This window comes from Tympanuchus pallidicinctus, unplaced genomic scaffold (genome assembly GCF_026119805.1).
Source record: "Tympanuchus pallidicinctus isolate F22 unplaced genomic scaffold, pur_lepc_1.0 scaffold5, whole genome shotgun sequence".
Lineage (NCBI taxonomy): Eukaryota > Metazoa > Chordata > Aves > Galliformes > Phasianidae > Tympanuchus > Tympanuchus pallidicinctus.
Genome location: NW_026294769.1, coordinates 20,649,387 through 20,671,354, shown reverse-complemented (window position 1 = coordinate 20,671,354; position 21,968 = coordinate 20,649,387). Strand labels below are relative to the sequence as shown.

The following is a 21,968-nucleotide window of genomic DNA, read 5'->3' as shown; positions in this document are numbered from 1 at the left end:
ACATGCCAGCAGCACAGCTACTGAAGCATCCTTCCCCTCTATTGAAAATTCTCATCCTGTAAGAAAGCCGGTTAACAAGCAGTTAACTTACTTGCCTTAGCTTACACAGTTTCACAGTGTTATCCTCACACAATGGAAAACACCATGGAACTATTGAAAATAATGCTAAAAACACCTTTATTCTGCACTTTTCATTGCGGAACTGCCTGTCTCACTAGGCCATCTCCACAGGACATGCTATAATACCGCAGCCAATGCTGAATGTCACTTACTCTCTCGACAATAAAAACTGCAAATGCAAAAAAGGCCAACTGTTTGTTGACATTTCATGTCCAATTTGAACATTCATATACCTAATTTGCTCCACTTTCTGTGTGTTTTCTGTCAAAATAAAACTGAGAAAGTGTTGTTTCACGTAGGGAAACAGGAATTAAAATAAAAATGAATGCAGCTAAAAAAAAAAAATAGAGGGAAAAAAACTTATTTTCAAAGTGTCAAGATTATTTATCTGCTTTTAAAACTTCTTGGCTTATGATTTTCACATAAGGCTAAGTCCAAACTCAGAGCAATATTCCTGTCATGTCATACATTTCATTTAAGCAAATAGTTATTTAATAGCACTCTTACTAACATCACTTATGGAAAATGATTAAAAGCCATTTGGGCTTGTGGCAGTGCTCCAAGTCAGGTTTTGTTCTATACTGGTGCTGGTGTTGTAAGCTTGTGAGAATGTTTAAATCCTGGCCTCACTCACGAGAAACTCAAGTTCAAACAGCTGCTCTTTGCTAGAGGCAGAAAAGTCCAGCCTAAAACCCTCTAACAGTCCGTGCAAGAGCTCAAGTCTGTGTATCCCAAACCCGCATATTTAATCACTAGACCTGTGTCTCCATCTCTGCTTATTGAAATCTCTGTACTCTGGCCAATATTGCCTATTACTTAGACACAGTTGGTTGTTCTTTACCTAGAAGAAACCTACTTTGGAGGGGAGTGGATTGGCATGGAACGTCAGAAAGGCATCAGTATTATACCAGAAAGCCCGTCACAAGCTGCCACATAAGAATATGGAGAACAAACTATACCATCAACACCATCAACTGAGATATTCCAGTATCTGCATTCTGGTAGCCTTCAGGTCTCTCAAAAGTGATGTCTCCTATTTATTTCCATGGAAGATACAGATACAAAGAGTACAATAACACTATTTGATAGAGCAAATTCTCAGCTATAAAACACTATTGTTCAAGATAGTCACTACCATCAGCTCTGCATTTTCACCAGCGATGAACAAGAGTCTGAATGACACACTCGTAAGAATCTATACCAGCGGAGGTGGCCCACTGTTTCACAGGTGCTGTGACAGTATCATTGCACCATCCACCACCTCACTGTGCTCACAACCCCTATTTGGTCTCTATAAACATTCAGCAACCATTGGTGAACATCAATGGCTGTAATTTTTTTTTCCACATAAAAGAATTCAATAGCTAAAACTTTGTTTCATACTCACTTGCACGTCAAATGCTATTTTGTATGTGACATCGTTTTCTGCTCCTCTGCTGGCATCTGTCACACAGCAACAAAATGTAACGGAATACCAGCAGGAAGGAGTGGCAAAGGAAAGGACTGTCCAGTTATTACTTAAGCATTAAAAAGCAACATAAGTTTCATGTTATTCCTTTTTCATATCTATCTTGAGAACCAGTATTATTACAAATCAATCTGACCATTTCAAAGCAGGCAAAGACTCCACAAGAGCCAGCTGACTGTAGTAAGACTGACATTCCTAGTCCAGTCAGAGTTAAGAGAGTATGCCATTTAAGTTTGCAGTGTTTCTCAACAGATCAGAGAAAAAAAAGAAAAAAAACCTATTGCCTGAGCGCTGAATACAGCACTGCCCAATGCACTCAGGGGCCTTTAATCTCAGGAAGGCTCGTCCAACAGAGTAACTGATGATGATCTTTAAATACTCAGAAATTTATGTGTGGGTATTTCCATTACCAGCTTACACCATCAAAGAAATAATAAACAATAAGCACCATATGAGTCCCTAGAGAAGAAGGAAATTTGAATCAATACTTTGTTCAGTGGAACTACCATCCTTCTCACAGAGAATGAGCTGCTAGTGGCCATCAGATGCTTACCATTGCTGAACAGCAAACAGTTCATTACTCAGTAATGGAACAGAACAGAGATGTTCTTCCTAATGACTTTCAGTCCCTGTTTCTAAACACCCATGCACAAGATATTGCACTTTCAGGTTTCTTTACAGCTCATTAATGTTTATTCTCTTAATCAAGTAATGTATTCTACAATAAGGCAAGAAAATCCCCAGCTCTCTGAAGAAGCCTTTTATCACTGAACAGAAGTCACGAGCATTTTTTTCTGTACTCACAGATCTATGAAGTATCTAGCTGCTATTCTCAATATCTTTCCCTTAAAAGCAAGGCAAGTGTTATTTCATACATGTTTTTTGCATGGATGTTTTCAGGGACACTCTTCATTATACCACATTGTACATGTTTATTGTTCTCTCATTTTAACAGCATCTTCCCTGCCACAGCATTTTAGAAAGAAAAGAACTGAAAAATATCCTTGGCCGCCAGATACCATGCAGTACCAGCTACTGCAGAAATAAGTAAAACTCGTCTACTTCCATAAGCACCAAAACAGCTGCAAAAGAATGGACATTAAGCCTCCACCTCTCATACATCGATAACCAAACATTAATCATATCACAAATCATCAGGTATAAGAGCATCAAACGTTTCCTTGCACAGGAGCCATTTTCAAACGATACCTGAAACATATGCTGAAATTTGGAACAGGAAATTTGCAGAAATTTTGATAAGAAAGCAGAAAGCACAGCTTTGCCAATTTAACTAGTTCAATTCAACACTTGTGGCAAATACATGGTTTTCTATCCAAATGTAATTTTATATTGGAAAAGCCCCACTTAAACAAATGCTTAATATTCTGTATGTCATTACTTTCGCATGCAATGCAATTTTTTCAATTTTGTCCTCTGTTTCAAAGGTTTTCCTTCATTGAGGGTTAGGTGATGATTTAAAAGCAGAAAAAGAGAAGACTACACGAGTACCAAGTATGCCTCATACTCAGAATCACCAATTGCAGTGATTAGTCTAACTTCATAATTCAGTTTAGCAAGGATGCTAACATACAAAGTCACAATAAGTTACTTTTCATTCTATTCTGGCTTTTCCTTTTATTCTGGCTAAATAGTGATTTGGTGTTCATTTACACTTTCTCTAGTCACCTGAAAGACAGAACTACTCCACTGTTAGTTGTTACATTGTTTTTTTCCACAACTCTTGACTGGACAAAACAACTGTGGTAGTACAGAACAGCACTGACATCTTCCAGCATAGTTGTATTGAAGACCATGAACTGCATAGCCTGAGCAGTTCTGTCAGTGGACCAAACTCAATATTGCAGGCATAGATCATATGTAGCCCTGAAGTATGAATGCCTTCAAGTTACCCAGAAAATAACAGTCCTAGAGTAAAGAAAACCATGGAATCATAGAATATATCCTAAGATGAAAAGGATCCATGAGGACCATCAAGCCTGACTCCACACACGACCACTCAAAAATCAGACACCACCTGAACTCTGGCAAGCTTGGTGCTGTGATCATTTCCTTGGGTGTACAACTACTATCATCTCTTACGGAAAATGTCATGAAATGGTTATCTGATAAATTCTAAGCAGTCATTTTGCAGTACTGTTCTCTACAAAATGCCCTACATTTGATATAATATAATTTCCCAAGATAGACTTCTTACTTCATTGATGTTGAGACAGTAGAAGACCACAGAAGCAGCTCAGGGGAGTTTCTGCAGTTGGTGAAACGGTAGCACAAATTCAGTTGCTGCCACTTATTTTCTGCAGAGCTTCAGCGCTTTATGCATGTTAACAAGAGCACATTCATGTTTAAAATTAATCACGTGTAAAAAGTATTACTGAATTAGACCAAAAGCATGGTTAAGCCAGTGATGCTGCTGCATGGTTTAATACACACACAAAAACAGACCAAAGTGATACCTTTGGAAAAACAGAGTCCCTTCATTACTGTTGTTACCACTTCTACATTTAAACAATGTTATGTGGGATATAGGATGATCATTTTTGTTAACTTATGTACCTTTCCCTAAGCACAGTGCTTACTCAGATCTACATTATCTTAAATAGATTGTAATTACTAACCAGAAAGCTGTAGCTTTTATCATTTCCTTTTCTCAAAACTATTCTGAATAACAAGACATTGTCAACTATCAAAAGCTTCCAAAGACATAATTGAAGACAGGAAGAATTAACCTGACTAACTGCATGGTTGCTTCTTATCTCCCAGACACCCAAATCTACCACACAGTGTGATGAGAGCTTTTTTTTTTTTCCCCTTTGACAAAAGCAACAAAGAATTATCTAATCAGACATGTTTTTATCCATCAGATATTTGTTTGAAAAGAGTGTTGTGCATCTTGTAGGAATGCAGACAGAAACAAAAAATAGCATCTCTCTATGTTCTGTGTTCAAAGCTTCTAGTACAGTAGTGATTTTTCATTTATTTGATTGTTCACGCCTTTCCTCCTTCATACTTCAATAATTTCCATCTTTTTCCTCACTGATTACATTTTAAGAAGTTTATCCTCCTGTCCTATGAGGTATAAAGCTTAAAATAGATCCTCAGTATGAAACAGATTAAAGAACCCCAACATGCAAATAAGTCAGGAAACGAAGCTATTTTTATTTTTTTAAAAAGAAAGTCCAACAAGACTGTAAAGTTAACCATTCAAACTCATTAAAATGAATTCACATAAACCCTGGTAGAAGGATTTAAGCTGAAGGACTTTATGCTTGGGACAGTTGATGTTTCTGATCTTTGTGCATCAACTTGACTAGGATGTAGAAATTAAGCACACAGTAAACAGTATAGTTCATTCAAGTGCCCATACCCACACTTTATATTCAAACTCATTCTCACATCTTTCCTTACAAGTACAAAAGAAACAGTTCCCAATTACTTGGCTCGAAGAAAAAAGCAACCAAGCAAGTCTCTTGACTATTCTATTCAGCCACCTTTTAACCAAAAATTTTCTTAACGAACTCACTAAAAGATCAATAAACTGAGCTATATCTATAATCAAAAGAATTTGATGAGCTGGTTTCACCTAATAAATGGCTAAGCATCAAAGCATAAAGCAAGATTGAAATGTTCATACGCCATTATTAAAAGATCAATTTGAAGATGTTCTAATTCTCTGCTGTTACTAAAGCACTTTATGAACTAGAAAATATTCACAGTGTTGATTGTTTTAATCTTTTATGCTATTTAACAGTTAAGATTTCCACTCATGTTGTGTGTTCAGCCCTCTGCAACAACGTTATAGAAGCATGGGGTCTGATATCAGTAACAGCTTATTGTACTAAGTTTAGGTAAAATAAGTAATAGTAACAAATCAACTACTAATTCCACCATTATCATTGCCCCTGTTCTCCCCTAGGTTTTTCCTTGTGTATCTCTACACACTGAGCAGTCATGAATTCCACAAACTGCTTTATTTAGAAAACACCACATCAAAACTAACTCTCCTCCCACTCCAAGTACCAAGCAAAAACAAAAAGGGGAACAGTCTGCCATTAACATCTGCCAGTTTCCTGCAGGCTGCTTCAGGGAGATAGATTAAAAGCAAACACTTGCTCAGAAATTTGTCTCCAAGCAATTCTAAGAACAGAGCACAGATTTAAATAATTGCTTGCCGGATGGAGCAGCAGTCATAAAACCAACAAAACTGAAACATCATCCACTTATGAAACATTCTCCCTGTTACACCTCACTGAAGCTATATGTCACTAGAGGTGATTCTAACTATTAATCAGCCAGGTGTTTGTACTTCAGAATCAAATTACTTTTACCTACCTGTCAGACCAGCCCTAGGACATCCAGAGCAATAATATGCAATCTTTCTTCCTTTGCAGAAGAGTTTAAAGACTTCCAAAAACCACAGAGGAAAATTGTCTTCCTAGTCACTTCTCATTCCCACCCATGCTTTTTGTTGTTTTTTCAACAAATTGCAACCCAAACAACCAATCCTCTAGTAGACATTATTTTTCAAGGATTTCATTTTGTCAGTTGTTGATTCCACCAAGTTATGTCTACTATAGCTTCACTCTGAAGGCAGCACTTGGCTTCTTTTAAAAACAATTACTCACTCAAAAATGCCACAATGGAATAAAATCAAAATACAAATAGAATAATAGAATTAAAGATTGGAGAGGAACCACTAAGATCATCTAGTCCAGCTATTAACCCACATCAAATAATTTCAGATCGCGTTGAGATTGTTCAAACTTTAAGAGAACTATTATGGCTTTCTTTATAAGCAAGTCTTTTCAGATCACTGAAACTTAGGGGCTTCAGTGTTATCCCCACTATCACAAGACAGCCTGCATGAAGTCTGGAAATAATCTCAAGTCTTCCATGAGCACTAAGTCAGTTTTGAAGAGACGCTCAAATACAAACAGGAAAATAAAGGTGGTGAGAAGAGGACAAGCTCATGCAGAATCACTCGAAAGACACAAATGATGAAAACCCCAGAAGTATCAGCTTATTTTTCTTCTCTCTCACAGACAGCAGTGCAAATACCTCACTGCACTGAGTGAATGCCACCATTAAGTCCAGATGGACTCACTTTTGAGCATCACTGCCCAGTCACATACTTCCTGTGCTTTGGTTTGACCCCCAAAGTGTCTTAAATCACAAATTGGATTCCTTTTAGCCAAAGTCAAGCAACAACTGCTTATGGGCACTGAATCCATAAAGTCAGACTGGCCCGATACAACATATGGACAGGTTCCTCTGCACTGATTGTTTTTCTACCTACTTAAAATGAGCTGCACTTCCCAACACATACACAGGCAGAAAGTATCTCCCTAGTGGGAAATCAGCTATGTGTATTCATCCACCAACATAGATGCAATGTTTTAGGTTCTTTCACTGGAGAATTTCATTCTTCCTAACTTCATACATCAATAGGGTTAAAACTAATTGCTCACAATAGTTATTATGGCAAATAATACCTACACAAATCTTATTTTCAGAAGTAGAAAATAACACATTCCTTTTGCCTCTCTACCAGAGACCAATAAATAAATAAATAAGATAAAATCACTTCACAATCTTAAAAGCCAAATCAATTTATTTGTGAGTTCTGTATGCCTCACCACTGAGCAATGTCTCTATAGCTCATGGCTATTGTTGCAAGCCAGATGAAAATCCAGCATTGCATCATGAAACACGTTCAATAAAAGTAACAGAAATGGAGAGGTAACTGTAAGTCCAGATAAAAAAACTACTGAAAAAGGCAACTTTCACTTCACTCATCCTACTCATTCATGTTTAGTTTTGTCTTAACCACAGTAATTGCTGCTCAGCTTCTCCTTTAAAACTTTATTCTATACTTGCACGTATATTCAAAATACAAAAATCTTGCACTTTTATAGCTATGTTTACCATAATAAAAATTCTGTTTTTCTTTTTTTCAAAGTTTAGTTAAACATCTCAAGACTCTTAAAAAAAAAAAAAAAATTAAATAAAACAACCATGTCATTCAGAAAATATATTGTGTTTCTGAAAAATGGAACAAAAGTGCCTTTACTCCTGAACACTACAATTTCCTAAAAGACAGCTTGCTTAAAAATAGGTAACTGGACTAATACTCTTTTTTAAATGTCCAGTGTTACTATCATAGATAGTTTTGCAGTAATTTGAAACAAGCAAGGGCAGTTGTTAAAAATCAGAAGTACAGAATCATTCAGACCTGAACAAGGACAAGCTTAGTAAAAATCCTCGATTAGAGGTTTGAATCTCAAAGCCTTTAGCCTTCAAGTAGTCAAAAGAACAGAAAAATGCCTGTAGTAAAAGGCTGTGGTCAGTCACAGCCCTGATCTTTCAGGGCAGCATCAGCAACCGAAAAGCCTGTGGGAAAGCCAAATACACAAACAGGCAGCCCTACCTACTCCCAGTCTAAGTCATATTTCATTATACTCTTCTCCATCTCACATGACTACACCAAGGTTTCTCATAAGCTATATGATTAAATTCATCAAAAGCAGTTTAAGTTTCTGCAATCAATATTTGTAAGAATCTCTCCCAGTGCAAATTGAAAGTATTTTTTCCATTATGTTCAAATCCTACTCACCAGCTGGTCAGTCACACAAGCAGATTCTCTTTGACCTAAGTAACCTTAGGGAGATTATTCTGCTGTCATATTGCTGTGAGGCAACTAGTTCTGGCCATGTCAGTAAAAATGCTGCAATGAAAATACAACTGGGTTCAAAGCTAACCTTTATTTGTTCCCTGCCCCCATTAGTACTTCCCTCGAGGATGCTGCACCAGGCTCTTAACACGTGGCAAAATACTGAGAGCAAAATGACAACGTGATTTGGGCAACAGCTATTCCATATAAACAGTCCACATATTTAAAATTCTCTGGTTTTTCTTTCCCTCCTATAATAGCAGTAATGAAATACTTACAATCAGTAAAGAGTAAAGAAAGGGAAGGAAGGAACACTTCCACTTCCTCGCAGCAGTTATTGCTCAGCACAGTTAGCTCCACTGAAATAGAGCAGCTGTTAGCAATAGCAAAATTATTTACCTACATGAGCGTTAGAAAGGATAGACCTTTAAGAATCACACTGTGGTACAGCAAAACCCATGCACAGATAACTCCTGAGCACACAGCGGCTTGTGGAGCACTTCCTAGCTGCATGGCTGCACACACTGATATTATTTCAGCTCTCTATTGAGGCAGAATACAGATCTCTTTTGTTTTTCATGAAGAGAAAACTCAACAAACAGGTCAGAAAATAAGCTGCATCACCTTCACACCACAGGTCCAGAAGGAGTATCCCAGAAGCATCTGCCCACAGAGAGGCAGTCTGTTGGTGGCCCTTATGTATGCACTCAGTCTTCTTCCACATCCAAAAGCATCAGGCTTTGCTGGATGAGGGCCACATGGACAGAACAGTCATGCAGTATACAGCTGGACAGAAATGCAACTCTTCATTAGGAAAGAAGTTATGAAGTTTCACAACTTGCCAAATAAGTGACACTCTTGACAGAGGTTACACTGTTTCCTGCCATACAGCTGCATGGCAAGAATCAGAACAATGGCAAGCATCAAATCAGAGTTAACTGAAACCTAGAAGTAGAAATGAAAAGAATTATTCAGCCTCTGGGGATTTAGATCCTATCAAAAGAAAAACTGAATCATGCATAGTGACATACACAGCTAACTAAAAGCTGTATGATTTTGCATAGCAAAGATCATCATTTGACAGTAACATTAAATCAATAGCTAAAAAGTCATTCTCAAATTAATGCAAAAAATTGATTTGCCCTTGCTCATCCATAAACATCCAGATGATTTAAAATATAATAACAGATTTACATTAAGGCAGATCTTAGGAACAGGTGGTAAACAATGTTCAAGCTCTCAAAATTCCACTTGCAAATCTGGAAAACAAAGTGTAGGTAACCTACTCCAAAGCCATCAGTATACTTGCACAGAAGAAATAATGCATTTTTACCAGCATTTTTATCTTTGTATTCACCAGTAAGGAAGATTTAATTTTGCTCACTTTTTTATTAGGATCAACTAGTATCATCCTAGAAGGTGACTCTAATCATTTTTCTTCTGTTCAACTGTGAAGGTAGAAAAAGTAATACTTGAACAAGACCAAAAAGCTGGTCTACATTTTGCTACAACTACAAAAGCTACCCAAGCACAAGCTTAAAATTTCAGCATACTAATGAAATCCTGGTATTCACATGCCCAATCAATTCAGCAAAGTACAAACTCAAACTTACATTTGGACCAAAAGCATCTTTGGTCCCTTAATAAGGTATCAAAACAGCTGAACAAGCAAAATGAGATGGCAAACTCTTGCAAAATACTCATTTTAGATATTGCTTCTAGCATTTGCATCATGTTTCAGCCAGCAAAGGAAAAAACCTTTTATCTGTAGAAGTCTAAGGTGATTGCACACACATATGGATAGTATACACAGCTAAACACTTGGCACCAAAAAATGCACATATAATCTCACATTCTTTTATGAGGATGTATTTTTTAAAACATTGTGAGACAGTTTAGGTTTACCTTTCACTGGAGCTCTTTTTTAACCTCCAAAGTCTTTATATTACGTTTTCCAGATAAAAGCCTGAAATGTTCAAGCCAGAATTATTGAAGAGCTGGCAAATCTCTTTCATCTCCAAAGTATTCTGTACGAGGTGGGAGAAAAAGTTATGAAGCAAATGATCAGCCTTTGGCCCACTGTGCTCACTTGCACTTCAATCCTTCAGATTCCTCTAGGATCTAGTTCTTAATTCCTTAGCCCTGTGCACCTGCTTCATAAAAGGCCATGCCACAAGTAAATTAGTGACTTGATTGTGTGTGATATTTCAGATGTTTCAAGGAATATACCTAGTAACACCTCTGTACAGTACATTAAAAACTGAATGTCAAATCCTGCCTCATCAGAGCTCTTCTCCTGAACTTTACCTTCAAAACACAGCTCTCCACTAGATTTTACTTAACTAGCCATAGGAGTGAACGTACAAAATGCTCCCAGGTAGGTTCCTAGGTGACCTAAATAAATGTTCTACTTCCCTGAGTTCTTCCTGACATCATGTAATGATCCTGCATTCCTACCCAGGCCATCAGACCTCATGGGCCACTCAATTCAAGGCCATGCAACTGTCCTGGGTTTCTGTGGCATTAAGGAGTTGCTCTGAAGCTAATGTCTGACCAAACAGATCCTCTAAAAATGCATTTCAAGAGAAGCTTCAAAGATTTGATGACTAAAGCAATTGTGATCCAGTGAATCATTTCTCTCTGTCAACAAAACACATATAGACTGTAATCCCACTCAATTGATGACCACAATTATTTCTACAGCAGGGCTCAAATAATGATCCACAAATATAAAGTTAGAAGAACATCTGCAGCTCCAAGTGCTTGCCTGTCTACTTGCTGCAGACTTAAATCCAACACTTTCTATGATCCTTGGTAATCATTACAACATAGCAAACATATAACAAAAGAAAATTAACTAATTTGTGCTACAGCAGTCAGTTTTCATAGTATTTCATTGCACTTGTCACTGATTACTGCCTCTAGACTGCTATGACTAGAAACAATAGAAGCAAAATTATTTGAGCTATGCACAGGAGAAGAAAAGTGCCTCTGTACAGTATGAACATAAATTGATATCCTGTTCATTTTTTCATAGATAGGAAACATTCACATTAAAAAAAAAAAAAAAAAAAAAAAAAAAAAAAAAACCTGTAGAACCACTCTAAATCCCAAACAGATAAAAGAAATAAATAAACAGTGATGAGGAGGTTCTTTTAATGTAGGTGTACCTGATGTGGAGATTAAGAAACAGCTGTTCAGATGTTGATCTGCTCATTTTAGTACAAATCCCAATCAATCAGGGGAATGGGGAAGGGGAGGTTGGTGACTATTATGGATTAGAGTCATGGGAAATGGAAAGCAGGCAACAGGAAAGGAGCAAAAAAATTACGTAAAGTGGAGATAGTCACCACCAAGATCCAGCAGCATCCCATCGCCTGCAGTTCCAATGGTCCAAGGCCGATGCAGGAGCCAAAGCACAGGGCAGAGTGGTCAACCTTAAGCAGCAAGGAGATACAGCAACAGAGCAGGCCCAGGGTAGTCCATCATCATGCAGGTATCACATTGTTAGGTATCTGATGTCAGATGCCTACCCTCTTGGTTGTAGGCCCCTTTTTTTATCCTCTTTCCTCTGCCAACGTGAAATTGCTGGGTGTTTGGTTAAGAGTCACGTGCAGCACCCCTGAGGTTCCTTTCTCTTCAAGAGAGCCCTTCCACACAGAAGACTGCCTCCCTGCCATTAAGCTGCTGCTTATCTCTCACTCTCCCGGCCTGCAAATATTCAGACAAAAGATTTCTCCAACTTTGACCAGGACTTGCCTGGACTAGTCCATCTGTGCTTCTCAGCAAGCTTTGAAACAAAGGTGCAAAAAAAAAAAAAAAAAAATTAAAAAAAAAAAAATCACGTCTTACAATGACTGATTGTAATTAACGTGGACCTCAAGGCATGGATCTGCAAAACAGATGTTACACTGATCCAATAGAATATGTAACAAATTAACTGCAAATGAAATGAAGTATCCTCTTTCGGAGACAAATAGGAGTGCTGTTGCGCTAACTTTCCTCCCAGGAAGCAGAGGAACCGTTATTGCACCCTTTGGATCACTGTCTGGTGTAACCCAACACATCCAGACTATTTCATCAGCATGTGCAAGCCATCAGCAAGTTTTAATTAGCATCTGTAACGCTAGGTAGAAGCTGTCCCTGTAGTCTCTGTTCTTCTGAAAAGATGAGGGGAGAAAAAAAAAAAAAATGAAATTTACACCTGAGAAGAGCCAAAGATACTGTGGAGAGGCTGGAAGCGGCTAGAGCAGTCTATGACCTGAGGCTTATTTTGAATGGTCTGTGGTGTTTATACAATCTGTTCTGAAACACCATAAACTTTTACATGAGACCTTTAGGCACCAGCAAAGAAAAAATAAACGTAAAAATAGTCTGCACTGATACTTTGTTTTAGTTAAAACTGTCACAACTCTAATGTGAATATACAATAGTTTAAATAGTCTACAATGCACAAAGTTTGTGAAATGAATGATCAAGGCACTGCTTCTAGGCCAGCAATATGCACCACTCACTAAATATAAATAAATAATAAAACCTTTCATTCTGAAAGATAGGACTTCTGCAAATGCAGAGTCAGCTATTATTTAAGCCACTTCTTATATTCTTCATTTACAGCTGAAAACTCAAAATGATTTACCTAACAGATTATAATTTGAAAGAGCCCTTGTAATGAACCACCCTTCTAGCACCTGGAAATCCACAATCCTTCCAATAAAGGAAACTGGGATACTTCTACGGTATTAACTGAAGCCAGGACATGTGCTGGATTTGTGAATGGAAATAACATGGCCTCCAAAAACAAGTGTTACATTCCCTGACAACTCGGTAAATGAATAAGTAACAGGAGACATAAAGCATGAGACATTATCTTTCAAAGCTGAGGAGATGACACTAAACATTTGACATGCACATGAATGCAATACAGTATCAAACTAGATACATTTTAGTTACACCTAGTTCTCTTTGGTTTGTCAAGGCAGAAATGTGAGAAATTGTGACTACTCCAATTTTTGCTGAGAAAAATGTACTAAAATGAGGGCACCCTGTCCCACAGCCAGGCTGTCCTCATGGGGAAAAAGAATTGCTCTCTGGATGCCATAGGAACGTCTTATTTGATCTTTGCAAATTGCCTTTCTCCTCCTGTCATGTGTGATAGGCTGTAAGAGCCTATTTTTTTCTTGATAACCTCCCTGCAGGCACTAAGGATGCTGCTGGATATCTTCAAAGCCATCCCTACTCCAGCTTGAACCAGCCCTGGTCCCTTATCCTCTCCCCACAGTGCAAGTGCTCCAGCCCCAGTATCCCCCGATCCTCTGCTCAATTTAGTCCAGATTGTTGGTGTCTTTCTTGTATTGAGGTGGCACATGGGGAATCATACAATTATTAAGATTGGAAAAGATGCTTAAGATCATCTAGTCCAACTGCTAAGTTCATGCAACAGTTTAGGTGTGGTCTAATGAGCAGTGACTGAAGGAGGATAGCTACCCCCTGTGATCTGCCCTTAATGAAGGTTTGTTACCACAGAGTTCTTGTTCCACCTGCTCATTTCCCAGGCTAAACGCATTTGCATTCATACAGTTGATATAGGAATCCTTTCCCGTTTTGTCATTCGTGAGGCCTCTATCACTTCACATCCTCATCTAACATATACTTATCTCTCGTGTTTCTCCTTACTTAAGCTCTCTTCACTAGGTTTTCCAGCTTATTGTCCAAAATACTCTCACTTCATTTTGTCAGAAAAACAACTTATGCAACCCTCGACCTTCAAAGACAGTCTTGACAGCTAGCAATCCAGCTTTCCAACTACAACACCTGCATCAAGAGCCAGCTGTTGACCTACAGGATCTGTTTCTTTTTCTTCTAGCCATAGGGTCCCACAGCCTTAAGACTCATCCATCTCAAAGCTGTGTAGTTGCTCTGAATGTGCTCCAGGTCCCTCCTGCCAGTATCACTGATGCAATACTGATGAGCAACAGGCAGCTGGACTGGACAAACCACTTAGACTGTCTATAACACCAGATGCGAGTCCCCAGCAACCATAAACCTCCCTTGTGAGACAGCAACTCACTCTGACAAACAGGGTCCCTGTCCCTGCAGTAGAGAGCCACTTGTCCCTTTTTCTTGGTGCTACTGCATGGTTCATGCTCAGCCACCTCCAATGCTTCTCCAGACATGACTTCTACCTGCTTGTGTTCCACCAAGGCACCTGCATATCAGTGGATGGAGAACAAGCTGTCCTTACGCTGCCAGAAATCATGAGCTTCTGCTCTTCTCTATTCTAGGATCTTCTGGTTAACCAAGTGCAGACTCCACCTTTCTTTCACCTTTTTGAATGGCAGGGTGAAGCTCTCACCTCTGCAGAGTCTCTACAAAGATGCATCAATCTGTCATTTTCCCTGATTCTACTCATAGCAATCCCTGTTCACAGGAAGACTGGTAAAGCAAGAAGGTCCTCATCCTTCATATAGATAACTCTCAAAGAAACAGTCCCTATCCAGTTTGTGTTCTGCACCTGTCACAGCAAGACACTACTCTCCTCGCTTTTCATTCTAATAGTATGAATGATAAAACAGGGAAGCCCAAGCAACTTGCAGGAAGATTAGAATAGCACCACATGCAGAGAAACAAATAGGGCACAGGCATAACAGTTGCTCTTGTCACAGTCACTGAGAGTAACTGGTACATAAGATTATTCAAGAGTATCCAGAAAAAATATTTTAGAGTTGAAATTTTTCACTCCCACTGGTGACAGAGTGCCACCACAAGAGTTCTAAAAGGCCCCAAAGTCCGTAAATTATATATTAACACAATCTTGATCATTGCAAAATGCTGACATCTCACTCCATCCCAAGTCCTATTTCCTGTATAGGATAGGCCCTGCCTCTGGCAGGGGGGTTGGAAATTTGTAATCCTTGAGGTCCCTTCCAACCCAGGCCATTCTGTAATTTGACATTCACCATCTTAGATACATATTTTAGGCACACGTTGTTATAAATCAATGATAAGATAAGCGTTTCCTACCTAAAGCTTTTTTAGAACAAGCTTCCTGGAAAAATATTTCATATTGAACTTGAATAAGCTCTTCTCCACAGAAGTGCTCTGTGGAGCACTCTAAAGGCAACTCTGAATTCAATTTCTACTGTAACAAATGTGATGTCCTCCGATCCCTGACTTTGCTCAGCTCATTTGCCGGCATTTTGATTATCCTCACTCCTTCAACTTTCACAAACAGTACCAGAGACCATTCAAACAACAGACACTATTAACTGCACAGAACTCATGGAGCAGAGAGGAAAAATTGTTGGCATTTTGGAGTTGTGAATGCAAACGAGCCTAAGCTCCTGCGGAGTAAAGCTGCAGGTTATTTTCCCGATAAATTACTTGGTCAATAAATCTTGTCACAACATCTCTCCACAAATAAAAGTAGCAGCTCTCAGATGGCTCTGAGGTGCTCTCTGTGTTCCCTGGGAAGCTGAAGAGCACATCTGGGGCCCAGTAAGGGCAATCATAGCAGATCAACATGCTTGAACAACATCTTGAATTTTCTTGGCTCCAAACACCAAGGCAAAACTGAGTTTGTACAGGTTTCATATGAAAACAGAACTCAGAAGTCAAAGTGAAAACTCAATTCTTCAGAATTGTTTGTGATTCAGATGTAACTTTAGCAACACAGTTGTAAGTTTACAAATATATTCTGGAATGCTAACATTTTGACCAAAAAAAATTATACTTCCTTAAGCAAAACCACCCCACAAACAGCACATATCAAAACAGCTCCGTAGTCTTGTGCAGCCACAGATAAAAAACCACCAATAACACTACTGTAACGGCTTAAAAACAAAGAAAAACAAAATAGAAAGTATTTCCAGCCTTTAAAATGATACATACTCTCACAAGAAACCTGGTATTGTTCATGATAATAGAGGACCTGTGCCAAAGAGGATCAACAAGATTATGCTACTTAGGAAATTAATCCTCCATAAGGCTTCAGGAAAGGGTTCTGGTTTCTCATAGATTTTACAAGGAAAAACACTCCTATTTTAAATGAGTTTACAATCACACACTAATTATATCATAAGGTATGAAACAAGCTTTACTGCAATAAATCAGGTATTTCTAATGCCAGATCAGATTACTACTGCCCTAAAAACAAGACCAACAAAAAAAAAAAAAAAAAAAAAAATTCAATACTAAAAGCATTTACCCTCCTTCAGTCTCTCAGAGAACCAGAATCTACCAGGAGAGCTCAGAGAATAAATGTTCATAGTGCTGCTCCAATACACCCAGCTGCAGCACACCGGAGCTATCAGTTTAGGCTTGCCGTATTTTGTATGGCTCTACTTCACAGAATCTTAGAATTGCAGGGGTTAGAAGGGACCTCAAGAGATCATGGAGTCCAACTGCCTTTCAAAGCAGATTTCCTAAAATAGGTCACAGGTAGGCATGCAGACAGGTATTGAATGTCCCCATAGAAGGGCACCATAAGCTCTCTAGGCAGCCTGTTCCAGTGCTCCATCACCCTTACCATAAAGAAATTCTTCCATGTGTATGTCCCTTAATGAAGCATACACTTCTGAGTAATGAAGTCACTTCATTAAGCATACACAATTAGACTTAAGATTAATTCCACAGATTTTTGTGCTAATTCTCGTGGTGAGGCAAAGATGACTTGGATGTATACAATCCTTAATCCAATCTGCAGGAATAGTCAACAGTTTATCCACTACATTGAACTCTGTACAAACAATGTACTAAAAGCTGCTTTAAGTTTCCTCAAATTTTCTGCACAGTTGATGCATAATCATCTTCGCATTCTCTGAAGCTTACTATCTCATCTCTTTGCATTTACTGCAAATTGCCAGTTCAGCTTCTTAACCTGTGTTTCAGCCAGCAGTGTGTTCATTGGAAAGATGTTCTGGAACATCTAGCTATTCCAGAAGTATTAATGCAGTCACACACAATGTTTGATTGTGTTTGATTCCTTTGAGAGGATTCCTTGTTGTCTTCTTTCTACCCCTGGAGGAATATATAAACAGAGTTTAACTGAGATCATGTTGTAGAGTTACCAAATATCCATATGATGTCGCAGGGTATTAAACAACATCTATAAATCAAAATTGTCTAACTCATTACAATTAGGACCCTGAGAACAACTGCCACGTGAAAGAAAAAGAAATTAAACTTGCAAAAAACAACAAATCAGCTGGAAAAATTTGCTTAAGTCAGGAATGGAAGGTTAGACATAACCATCTTCTCCCCCAGACAGTGTGGAGTATCTGGACTGGCTAAAGACAGATGCAAGTCCTTGAAGAAACACATGACAGTAATGTGCCCAGGTGGCCAAGAATGCCATGGCATCCTGGCTTGTATCAGGAATGGTGCGGTGAGCAGAACTAAGGAAGTCATCCTGCCCCTGCTCTCGACAATGGTGAAGCCTTGTCTTGTATTCAGTTTTGGCACTTTAGCACAGAAGGCACACTGAGATGCTGGAGCAGGTTCATAGAAGGGCAACCAGGCTGGTGAAGGTCTTGGAGAATACGCCCTAGGAGGAGAGATGACTGAGGGAACTGAGGCTGTTTGGTCTGGGGAAAAGGGAGCTGAAGGAAGACCTTACTGCTTTCCTCCAATGCTTGAAAGGTGATTGTAGAAAAAGCAAGGGTTGGTCTCTTCTCAATGGTGACAGGATGAGGGGAAATGATCTCAAGTTGCACCAGGGAGGTTTAGGTTGGATATCAGGAAAAACAACTTTACTAAAAGCATTGCTAAGCACTGGAATAGGCTCTTCAGGGAGGTGGTTGAGTCAACATCTCTGGATGTGTTTAAAAACCATTTGGATGTGGTGCTCAGTGACATCATTTAGCAGTTGTTAGAGTTATGGTAGTGTGGTTAGGTCATGGTTGGACTCCACAATCTCTAAGGTCTTTTCCAACCTGAGCAATTCTATGACTGTCACCCTTCCCAATACCTGATCTCTGTTAATAGTTTTCAGTTTCTAGGACTATTAATTTTTTTCTTTACAAGGCAAGAAAAACAGAAGGCAAAATTTAGAAGTTTAATCTTCACTGAAGCGCATTTCAGGGAACAAAATAAGTACACAACTCATCTCAATTCATATTTAAACTTAATTAGCAAAAAAGCAGGTACCTCTGGCCCTGTTAGTGATAACCAGGGGAAAAAAAAAGATAAATATCAGCCCTGTCCAAACTAAAACATTTCTTTGAAGTATTTGAACCATGTTCTGAAATCAAAAACTTTAGAAAATATTTTCATAAATAACAACTGTCTCAAGAAATACTTTACTATCTCTTCTGTTGCTATTGCTTCTGCAGATCAGTAAGCATACAGACAGCTGTGTAGCCTGTGTAGGGTTTTATTTGCTAAAAATAAATAAATAAATAATAATAACTCCTGTTGAAGTACTTTCAGAACATAAATGAACCTAAACAAAGATTGACCAGAATTCACTTTGATGAGTGGTTCAGAGCTATTTGAATCCAAAAAAATTCAAGGAAAATATGCATGTATAAATCATAACTAATAAAATTAACGAAACCTGAAAAACTAAATTACTCAGAGCTCTTTTTTTGGTCCCTTAGAAAACACACCAGTGCCTTGTATCTTCTTCAATATTTGGTCAACTGTCAGTTGGGTTAAGAACCTGAGCAAATGAGAATTCGTTCAATCCTTGAGTAGCAAATGCACGGTTGGCTTGAGCTCACAGAAGACAGCTTAAGAGAAATTCTATTCAGCTGTAACTTATACTAGTTGTTCTGATATGGTTTCTAGCAGAACAGTAACATGAGCTTCAGAGTTTAATTAAGTTGAACCATATCTGACTTCAAAACAACATGCCTATATCTATTCAGGCTTCCTTCTTCCCTTTCTCACAGCTAGTTTTTATGACTCAGAAAATCAAATACTCAGAAGACAGGAGAGAAAATTGGAATTTACTGCTAACTTGTAAGTGAGGTGACCTACAGCTGCTTTCAGACAATGCTAACCACTTTAAGTTCTTTCTCCTTCCACTTGTACCTTCTGCAAGAAAAGTTTCCATTTCACTCTTTAACCCTAACAACACAGGATCTGAATCCGTCGTCCCACAAGGAATCCTTTCCCTGGCTACACTCAGAAGAAAGACTTTCACCATCACTAAGTGCACACATACCTTCAGAAAATGGGCAGCATCGTTACTATCAACAGACAATCTGAGTGCTTAAATATCGGCATGCAAGGGCTCTAAGATCAGATTGTTAGTTTATCACCATTATTTTCAGTTTATAATCTCCATAAGGCAAAGAGCAAAAAACTGTAGTACTCAACATATTAATATCACTTATTACTTAGTAAATAATAGACCTGAGTACCAATAATAGAAGTTCATGTGCCTGTTCATCTTCCTATATTTTTGTAACTCTTTTCTTCTAAAAACAGAGTTAAGTCCAGTAAATAAAAAGAAGTTATTCTCTCTGAAAAATGCATGTTTAAGGTACATTTAACATTTTAGCTTTGCCCCTTTGCAAATGCACAGCATCACCATTCCAATCAAGAATTACAGACTATAAGCAGGATTCTATACCATGCTACACATACCACATGTTTTTGCTTCACTAGAAAGATGCTTTCCAACACATTTATCTCCTTTCATCTTACATGCAGTGACACCAGAGAGCTTACAAGAGAGGCTTTAAAATCAGATGGAATCTATTCAGTCCTAGCAGCAGAGGTGGTTGGAAGCGCTGCTGAAGGAACTACTCTCAGACTGCACTGCATCAGGAGAAGTCACAATGACAGTAGATCATCTGCAGACTCTTTTCTGGTGAGATGTTCCATTAAATGAATAGAAAGCAAATTCAGCTTCAGAAGTCCCAAAGCCACAATGGCTAGCAGGTGGGAGAACATTCTGTAAAATAATCATCACAGGCTTGCTCTCGCCTTGTGCTCCCCTCAAAACTCCTTCTTTTAACTGCTGCTGAGTGGAGGGGAAAAAAGAATAAAAGAAATATTTCTCAAAGCCCTTCTGCATTTAAATCCACATCACTTATTACCAGAAAGTGTTATTTTCTCTGAAATAAATACTGTGCCATTTGCTACCATTTCTTAAGACATAGAGTTGTGCTTTAACCACTGTGCTATGTTTATTATAACAGAGAGGACAAAGTTGCTCAGAGAGTTTGCTATGGCAATGTATTGATACCATTCACGCCACCATAAAATATGTACTTAAGAGCTCTATGATCAGGTATATGGGGCACAGTTCAGCCCAAAACAAGGATCTCAAGCCAAGTTCTGCCTTTTTAAAGGTGAGCTTTATTAATGAGAGTTGTAAACAGAACCTCAACTACAGCACTGTAAGTGGCGTTTCTGTGACCTCCTACCTCTGAAGTCAAAGCCAACCTCAGAGCTGTATTGTCAATCTGCATACATATCCTCACTGACACAGTTCTTTTGCACTTGAACAGTGATCAAGAACTCTAAGCCTATCAGAAATGAGTTCAAAATAATCACTGCCATAACAGTGAGTATTTTACGAGGGCTGTGGGAGGTAATGACTGAGCGTACACAAGTCCATTAATTGATTGTTTTGCATTTAGCTCCAGTAGACAATCCGAGTTGCCTGCTGAGCCATAGCAGTTACTTCCTAAGCGAACACTTTTGAAAATACAGGAGCATTCACTTTCAAAACAGCCAAGCCTCTTTTTTTTTCATTTTAATAATCTTCTTTTAAAATAAAGAATATAGCCATTGAAAGAAGCAGCAATTTTCTGCAGGCTATTTCCAGCTGGGATGATTTGACAGGAAGTGTAATTTCACCAGTACTGCCACAGCACACAAGCTATCCTATGTACTCTTTTCCATTCATGTTTTAAATTACCAGCAGTTTTTACCAGCTTCTCTGTAGGTGCCTTCCAGCTCATCACCTTCTCTCCCGTTTCTTAAGATTAAAATGGATTTGCCATACAAATATTTTGTGCTGCAAAAAAAGAAAATGCTGTTCCATTTACAGGTCTAAAATCCAACTTTCTATTTGCAGTTTAGTAAGGGCACAGTTTAGCAGGTCAGATTTACGTAAGTTCTCCTTAACTTGTAAAGGAGCGTAATATTACTTGCCTCCTGTAATGCTATAATGCAATAGAAAGTACAGTGATAACAGCAAGGTGGCAAAGACTTCGGCAGCAGCAAATGAGGACAAACCCAAAGACAGCAGCTGTGGACACAAATGAAGAAAATGTACTTTTTTTTGGAAGGCCTAAGTTAAGCATGGATCTCCAGATACTCTCACCTCCACTGCCAACCCTTAAATGAGAGCTGGGAAGGGGTGGATCTTGGATTGCTACATTGCATGCACCTGAGCTCCCCTAGGTTGACCCTGCCTTCCCACCAGGTGCACAGTCACCTGTTTTTCAAACAGATCTGGAAAATTTTGCCATTTCTTTATAAACATGGATCTTCCCAAAAAAGCAAGGAAAAATCATTTTGCCATACACTGCAAGATTGCAAGCAAATTAATACTTAAAAAATAATTACAGTATGTCATTTGAACAATCATTTATTGAAACTAGGAATTCTGCGTGAAGGCCTCAGTCTAATACTTCCCCCCTTTTAAAAAAGAAAATTTCTTCCCGGTTTCCTAAAAAAACCTTAGTGTTTTCTCAGGAGAGCACAGTGTTTGATTTCTTTCCTTGAACACAA

The 21,968-nt window shown here is 38.5% G+C and overlaps 1 long non-coding RNA gene across 1 annotated transcript in view; it reads right to left on the bottom strand.

Annotated features, from left to right (window-relative positions):
* Positions 1-14,008, bottom strand: part of LOC128091203 (uncharacterized) — a 43,438-nt gene extending 29,430 nt beyond the window's left edge. Inside the window, exon 1 of the long non-coding RNA XR_008211295.1 lies at positions 13,930-14,008. This is a non-coding gene — a long non-coding RNA (uncharacterized LOC128091203). The remainder of the gene's footprint in view (positions 1-13,929) is intronic.
* Between the last annotated feature and the right edge of the window lie 7,960 nt (positions 14,009-21,968).